Source organism: Cryptomeria japonica, chromosome 9 (assembly GCF_030272615.1).
Source record: "Cryptomeria japonica chromosome 9, Sugi_1.0, whole genome shotgun sequence".
Classification (NCBI taxonomy): Eukaryota; Viridiplantae; Streptophyta; class Pinopsida; order Cupressales; family Cupressaceae; genus Cryptomeria; species Cryptomeria japonica.
In genome coordinates, this window is record NC_081413.1 from 80891606 (window position 1) to 80900103 (window position 8498).

An 8498-nucleotide genomic window follows, 5' to 3' on the forward strand; every position below is an offset into this window, starting at 1 on the left:
ATGGGACATATTTTATGTTGAAAACAAAAAGAAAGAGGAAAGGGAGAGACAAAAAATGGATACGTCTTTTACAAAGGTGTATCAAAAGGACAAAGGTAAAGGTAGAATTGGTAGTGTACTTGTTATAAAGGTCAAAGATAACCTTTCTCCACTAGCACATGACACCCCACCAATATCTTCAGGGACACCGATACATACAGACAGTCAATCGGATAAGAAGGCTAAAGAAACAACTCATGATGATACTGATATGGATTCTGAAATTCTTTTTACTATGAATGTAGATACACATGATCTTAATATTGTTATGGATAAAGAGACTGCAGAGGCAAAGACAGTTGATGCTACAAACATTGAGATCTCTGAGTCACTAGTTAACACTACTAACTCTCAAAACATTGAAATACTGACAAAAGCTAAGAAGCCTGACACTGGAAAATTGATAGATGCAGAGGTACATACACAAACTGGGAAACTAGTAGAAGTAGAGGTAATAACACAAAGTGAAAAACTGGCAGCAACTATAAATAAAGAGGAAACAAATGATGGAAACAAGGAAGAAATTGTTAAGGTAATTGGTCAAGTGTCTGATGAAAAGAAAGTTATTGCAAAACTAAGCACATCCACTATAGATTTCAGACCTACAAATGTAACAGATGTTCTTTTGGATTCAATAAAGAGATCACAAAGTGCAACGCCTTAGTATTTAAGGCCATTGATGATGCATTGCCTATTTTGAAAATGATTGCACCAACATGTAAGGTAGATCATATTGATAGTACTTTGGGTAAATTGGATGCATTGTCCAAATTTATTGCTTCAATTGTTGTAACTGTAGATAAGATCAATGAAGAAACCATTAAGGAAAAGGTGAATAAAGAAAAAGGTAAATTCTTTGAGAAAACTCTCAAGGACTGTAATGAGCACATTGATTCCTTATTATGGGTACTTAATTCAACAATTGTGGAATACAAAGAATTGTATAAAGAAGCTTGTAAACCTCACCACCTAACTGAAGACATTGATGAGCATATTAAGAAAAAAAAAAAGGAGATAGATGATATAGCAGACAATATGATAGGTTCTTTGGAACTTAGCCCAGTTCTTAAAAAGAGATGACAGTTTTTGAAGAAAAGATAGAGCAACTGAAGCAAGAAAAATCAAGGATAAGGTTGAAGGCCCGGGAACTGAAAAACAAACTTGGTCCAAAATTGGACAGTCTTACAACTCAAAAAGTTGAGCTATCTAAAGCATTAATTCAAGGAGACCGATTACCGGAGCAATAGATGCATTATCTGACCGACATGATCTAGTAGACAGAAACCATTATCTTTGACAATAATAAATTCATGCAGAGCCTAAATCTAATTTTGCTGGATATCTTTCAAATTGTACACAACCAGTTATAGGCTATGAGGTAGAAATTTTTGTATTCTTTGATTCTTTTTGACATCCTTTGTCATTGATGTCAAAGGGGAAGTAATATGGAGAAAAATGTATGGAGGAAAATGCACAGAAGAATTCACTTGCTCAGGGGGAGCACACTCCTTTTTGGGGATTAGTTTTGGACTTCATTTTTGGACAACATTTTTTTAGATTTTCCTCATGAGTGTTGCCATCAATGCCAAAGGGAAAGATTGTTGGCATTCTACACTCACATGAGAATGGTTGATGTTGTCATTGATGGCAACTAACCTGTAATAGGATTCTATAGGTTCACTGACAATGTGGACATCATTTACCACCACCGGAAAGCACAACAAAGTTCATTCATCGACATCTAGTTCATATTGGCAATGAAGCATACCGGCACTCAGGCTGACACAAGACAAGTTTTGTCTATGTAAATTGTATTGTAATGTAATTAATTATTTGTAAGCTAACATGATGTATTGTAAAGACTCATATATGTATGAGAGCTTATAGGTAATTTTTGATATGGCATTAATTAGAAGATAGTGAAAGGATTTTGTAATAAGGCAGATAGGTTATGTGAGTGAATTTCATTCACTGATAAGGTTTTTGGTTATGGTTTCTGATAGAGCTTAAACCGGTAATAAATCAAGCATTGCAGATACTTTTTTGAGCAGTACATTGTCTTGGATTTAATTATCCTTTTTGTAGTCAGTGAGACTCTTTTGTTGAGCAATGAGCTCTAGGCTGTTGGCCTTCCTGCATGTGCAGGCCCCTATTGTAAGTAATATTTATTCATATTGGCTAGTGAGTAAATATTGTGGGTCACAAATCCCACCAAGGTTTTTCCCTTACCAGGTTTCCTCACCAAATCATCTTGTGTCATGGTGTGCATTTATGTTGTCTCTGTTATTTCTCTTTGTTGTATTATTTCTTGTTTACCGGTACATTAATTTAGGTTGCAAAGTTATAAATAAGTTCAAATATTCCATTTACCGGTAAGACATTGATTCACCCCCCCCCACTCTCAGTGTCTTTGGGATTGTCATTGCATCTAACATTTAGAAACATTCTAAATATCATAGAATATCCATGTTAGACTAGTATATCATTGCTAGGATAATTAGCTAATCTTATCATCATAGATTTAATAGCATACATATCTAGGAATGCATTCATGCTTATAATCAAACATCACTTGTTATTGGAGTTGTCATTCCTAAGTCACTTTGCTCAGTGATCTAAGAGAAAAGGCATTGACTTTAGGGATCCTGTGAGATAGAGAACAATGGGACACCCCTTGGGAAGTTTAGCTATTCAATATAGTTCCTATAACATGCACCAAGAATCTCATTGGTGTGTGGACCCTTTGAATCTAAATTTTCCATTTCTGTCACCCTCATTTCCCACACACAGCTACTACTCAGAGGGAGTAGTTAGTCTTGTGATTCAGTGGTTTATGATTTTTCTTTGATATTTATGTCAGATCTTTGGTATTGATGTCAAAGGGGGAGAGATATTCATGTGAAAAACTTAAGGAGTTATATACATTAGGAGGAGAAATTTGTAGAACATGACTGTGATATCTTTTATAGGGAGAGTATGAATCAGAACTTCATTGCTATATTCTTGTTTGGGATATTTGTTTGGCATTTCTTGGCACTTGGATGTTTTTCATATCTAGTGTTGCCATGAATGCCAAAGGGGGAGATTGTTGGCAATTTGATGGAATCGATTATGATGTTTTCACATTGATGTCAACACTAGCTACTTTGGCTATTTATTGGTATTCGGTTGGTCCTGATAGGATGATTGATTTCTAGTTGGTAAGATCATGTTGATCTGGTATACTCCGGTATGCTTTGACTTATGGAATTGGATTATATTTTTTATTCATGCTATTCAAATATATGTTCAGTCAGTTGGTATTGAATTGGTGATCGGATGCTATCTTATGTGCTGGTAAGCCTGGTTTATTGATCTGGTGAGGGTTTCACCGACAGAGCTTTGTTGAAGATATTTTGATATTATGCATAAGTGGTGTTGGTGTGGCTTTTAGAAGGGATTCAGGATGTTGATGGTGATCATGTTTGAGCCTTGACCGATTGGAATCATTTCTTTAGTGTGTGTGGACCTGAATTGGGTCTAGTGCTATCTAGGTTTTGGACCAACTTAATGTAACATGTTATTGGAACTTCTCGATGTGTTTCCAAGATGACTTATGGGTTGGATGATATTTTTTTGGCCTCAAGCCAACATGTTTTATAATTATGTAATAGGTTTTATTGTCTTGGTGGCCGACCTAATTGTTTAAGGTTTAGGGTTTGTATATATATGTGTATGATCTCATTGTAGATCATGGTATGCAAGTGAATAATGTAATAATCATTCATGTAGAGGATTTGGTCAATCACAGGTGATCAAGTTGGGTTTATGCAAGAGGTTTAAGACCTCTAGTATTGAGATTAACCAGAATTGTACTTAGGCATAGGAGATGCTATTATTGTAGTTCATTCTTCCTTGTGCATTGTAGTTTGGATTTCTTATGTAGTCAATGAGACTCCTTTTTGTTATGAGCAGTGTGCTCTAGGTTGTTGGCCTTCCTACTAGTGGAGGCTCCTCAATTTGTAATCACATACATACTACAAAAGTGTTATCTTATTATGGGTAGGCTTACCACCATGGTTTTTCCCTTTACCGGGTATTCCACATACAAATCTTGGTGTCATGTGGATGGTAACTATTCTCTAATTGTTGCTTGTGCTTAATTGGTATATCTGTTATTTCAATAATTGGTTTATGTATTCCAATATTGATCTTATGTGACCTGGTAATAAAGTTTTAAATGCTTAAGGTTCTAGTAATCTGGTGACAACTAATTCACCCCCAACCCTCTCAGTTGTCATCCAGTTATTTGAACTGTCTAACAATACATTCATCTATTTAGTGAAATGTTTTGCCTCTTAAATTGTGAAGGTGAATGTGTTGTTTGTATTTGTGGAATTGGAGTCAATGCTCTAACAAAATGAAGGTGGAAAATTATAATAATTTCTTCATTTATTTTAAGTAGTATGCAAGTGTCGTGCTCTATGAAGTGTACCTGTAGCTGCAACCACAATGCACTCAATAAATCATTACAAGCAATGGTTAGAAAATTGAAACAATGGAAGAGAAAACCATAGCTAATCAACTTATTGCCTCCTAGTAAATGCGAGTATGAATTTTTCTCTCAGATCTTAGTATGCAAATTCCAGTGACTTGACTACACTTAGATCGAGGATTTGAATGTTGAAAATGCATGATCTAGCAAGAATAGCATGATTAAGCTATATGAATTCATGATTGATCTAGAAAATGAACTAGAATGAAGATGCAATTAAACTAAAATGAGCATGATAACATTGCTAAGAAATGATAAACTAGAAGCTAGATGCCTATAATAACAATGCTTAAGCTATGAATGAGATGGGATCCATATTGCTCAAAATGAGGTCTATTTATAGGATTTTCCAAGGCTAGGGGTGAGTTGGCATGAATCAACAATTGAGATTAATCTAAAGATATCAATGGTTAAATTGGAGGAAGTTGGCAAAGGGAGTTAGATTAAACGGAACACTTAGTGACAAGTGTCACAAAGGTTCTAGAAGATGTTGGATGAAAGGGGACAAGGTGGTAGGTAGAATGGGTTAGCTTTAGTAATGGTTAGGTTTAGGAGTGGTAGAAGTTAGGAGAATTTGAATTTAGAAATTCAAATATTAGGAAAATGGCTAATTAATCTCAACAACTCATGAATGATTTGTTTTAATTAATTAGGGAATTAGAAGAAATGATTTTGGTGGAGGGAATTAATTAATTTGAATTAATTAATTAAAGGGGTGAAATGAAATGAACCTATTTAATAAATCCTTATATTTATTAATAAGTAGATGAATAAGAGATTTAATCAAATTGCTTAGTGAATTCAATTAAATTGGGGAGGAGAGATTAATTAAATAATTGCTTATTTAATTAATTATCTTCAGACCATTTTTAGGTGTATACATTTTGCCCCTCTTTGGAGCAAGGTGTGATGACACGTTGATTCAAAGAATAATCTCATTTTGATGATGGTATTGATTTGATAGGATGCCCCAGCTCTTGATTGCTAATTTCCAGTATAATGATGCCCCCTTGGAAGATCAATTGAGATAATTGATCTTTGGAGTTTTTGCGAGATTGATATCCCGATAGATTTGATTTGATTTCTGCAACTTTTGTTTGATGAAAGTGCAAGTTCTTTGATTAGCTTGATTGCCTAGATTAGTAAGATTGAAAAATCTTGATTGATTTGATTCAGTCTGGTTTCAGGAAGGATTCATCCTGTATAAGACATGGATGATCATAATGTCTGGTTTTAGGAAGGATTCATCCTGTATAAGACATGATCAGAACGTCTGGTTTCAAGAAGGATTCATCCTATATAAGATGTGATAGAATTGATTAGGTTTGACTGATTGATTTGATTTGATAAGGTTGATTAGATAAAGAACTGACAGTTTGTTGATATCAGTTGCAAAAATTTTTGGATATGCTGATGTTGATGCATTTGAGGGAGATAGCATAAGATTTTTGCTGAGTTGACAATATCTGGAGAGATATGAGTTATTCTGATTATGTATACACCTGTGATGATACTTTGTTGATTCCTATGATAGATTTGATCTTGGATAAAAGGAGCTTTTGGGATCCATGCAAGAATGAAATGCAAGCTAAAATGCAAATGAAATGCAAAACTATGACTGAACCAGTCACTGGATTATTTTGCATTTTTGTCATCATTGAGCTTTTGAAATGTGGGAAGTGAGTGCAAACATCGATGGTATGATTAAACCATGATGACCTGCGCACTTCTTTCCTGGATTTTGATATAGAAAGTTAACACAAGCATCGAGGTATAATTGAACTGAGATGACCTGAGTGTTGTTTGCGTAAAACAGGCAATATTAATCATTTCAATGTGCAAATTGGAAATGTCTTCAATGATATTCTGATGATCATGTCCCGAGACAAATTTGCACATATTAATGATTAATTTTCAGATAGAAAACAAGAAAAATATCATGTTTCTTCCTTGTTCCTCTAGTCAATGACATCCCGAAGTCACTCAGAAATCATGATAGCGAAAGGCAATATAGAAAAGTTGAACAATCATGTTACAATCAAAAATATATTATCCACTGAAAAGTGTGTGATGTTCTTAGATTGATTTTGTGATAGCTTGATAGTTGATAGTTTGATCTTGTGTTCAATGTTGGATGTGTCTTAGTTTTTGCTTGATAAGAGTTGTCTAACTATTTGGTCTACTTGTTTGATTAAGCTCAAAATTGATCAAAAGTTTGCCCCTAGCTAGGTGTAAGATTTTGCCCCAAGCCTAGAAACAAATTCGTTATGATATATCCAATGATCCAAACCATGGTAAGAAGCCAGTTGGGATGCTTGTGTATGTATAAAGGCTTCATGATGATTAGCACTGATGGAAGAATGAATGCAAGTGGAAAAATGCATGAACTAATAGATGGAAGAGCTAGTCGATAGATAGCACCTGTTTGCCAGGTTTTCACCATCTATTTTTATTGCACTTTTTCTGATATTTGATTTTTTTGGATTTTTTGCTTTTTCACTTTTTAGTATTTTTCTGATTTTTCACTGTTTTTTGATTTTTTTCTGATTTTTCACTGTTTTTTGATTTTTTTGATTTTTCACTGTTTTTTGATTTTTCTGATTTTTCACTATTTTTTGATTTTTCTGATTTTTCAGACATAAAACCTTTTTAGGTGCATGCTATTGATAGGTTCCTCAAGTTGATCTCCATCCTATGTTGATAGCTGATATGCTCCTGATCCAAATACTATTGTGACCACAAACGGACCTAACCAGTTTGGTTCAAATTTGCCTTTCTTTTCTCAATATGCCTGGTTGCGTGGATTTTCTTTTAGCACTAGTTCTCCCACTTGAAAGATTCTTGGTTTAACCTTATGATTATAGCTCCGACACATTCTTTGTTGATATACCTTTAGATGATCAAAGGCATTTTGTCTACATTCATGGATTAGTTCTAACTCTTGCAATCTAGATACTCTTTGTTCTTTATCTGGGATGAGTCCTTTTAGTGATACATGAAGAGAGGGTATCTCTACTTCGATTGGCAATATGGCTTCTGATCCATATAGAAGAGAGAATGGTGTGGCACCTGTTGATGTGCAGATACTGGTACAGTAGGCTCATAGAGCAGGATTTAGTTGAATATGCCAATCTTTCCCAACATCATTCATTGTCTTTTTAAGAATTTTCAGGATAGTTTTGTTAGATGCTTGTGCCTACCCATTTCCCTATGGATAATATGGTGTGGAGAATTTGTGCTGGATTTTGAACTTCTCACATAGCTCTTGTACATCTTGATTCTTGAATGGTCACCCATTATCAGTGATAATGGTCATTGGTATTCCATAGCAATAGATGATATAGTTCAAGATAAATGCAGCAATTTGTTTTCCTATGATGTTGATGAGAGGTACAACTTCAATCCATTTTGTGAAATATTTAGTAGCTACCAAGATGAATTTGTGTCCATTAGATGATGAAGGATTTATCTTTCCTACTAGATCAAGTCCCCATTGAAAAAAAGGCCAAGATGTTGCTAAAGCATGTAGTTCTTGTGCTGGTGCGCAGATCAAGTTCCCATGGATTTGACATTATTTGCATGTTCTTGCTATTTTAAAAGAATCTTGTTCCATAGCCGGCCAATAGTAGCCCAAGCGTATGAGTTTCTTTGAAAGGGTAAGACCACTTGAATGAGTGCCACAAATGCCGTTATGGACTTCATGTAAGGCCTTCTCAAATTCTTCTTGTTCAAGACATCTTAAGAGAGTACCATCTAGACCTCATTTATATAGGGTATCTGCAACGAGAGTATAATGGGAGGATTGGTAAATAAAATTTCTCTTTTGATTTTTTGATAAGTCAGGAGGTAAGATGTTATCTTTCAAGTATGTGTAAGTTTGGCCATAGCGGGAGGAATTGTGTCCAATGAGTTGATAGATGGTTTG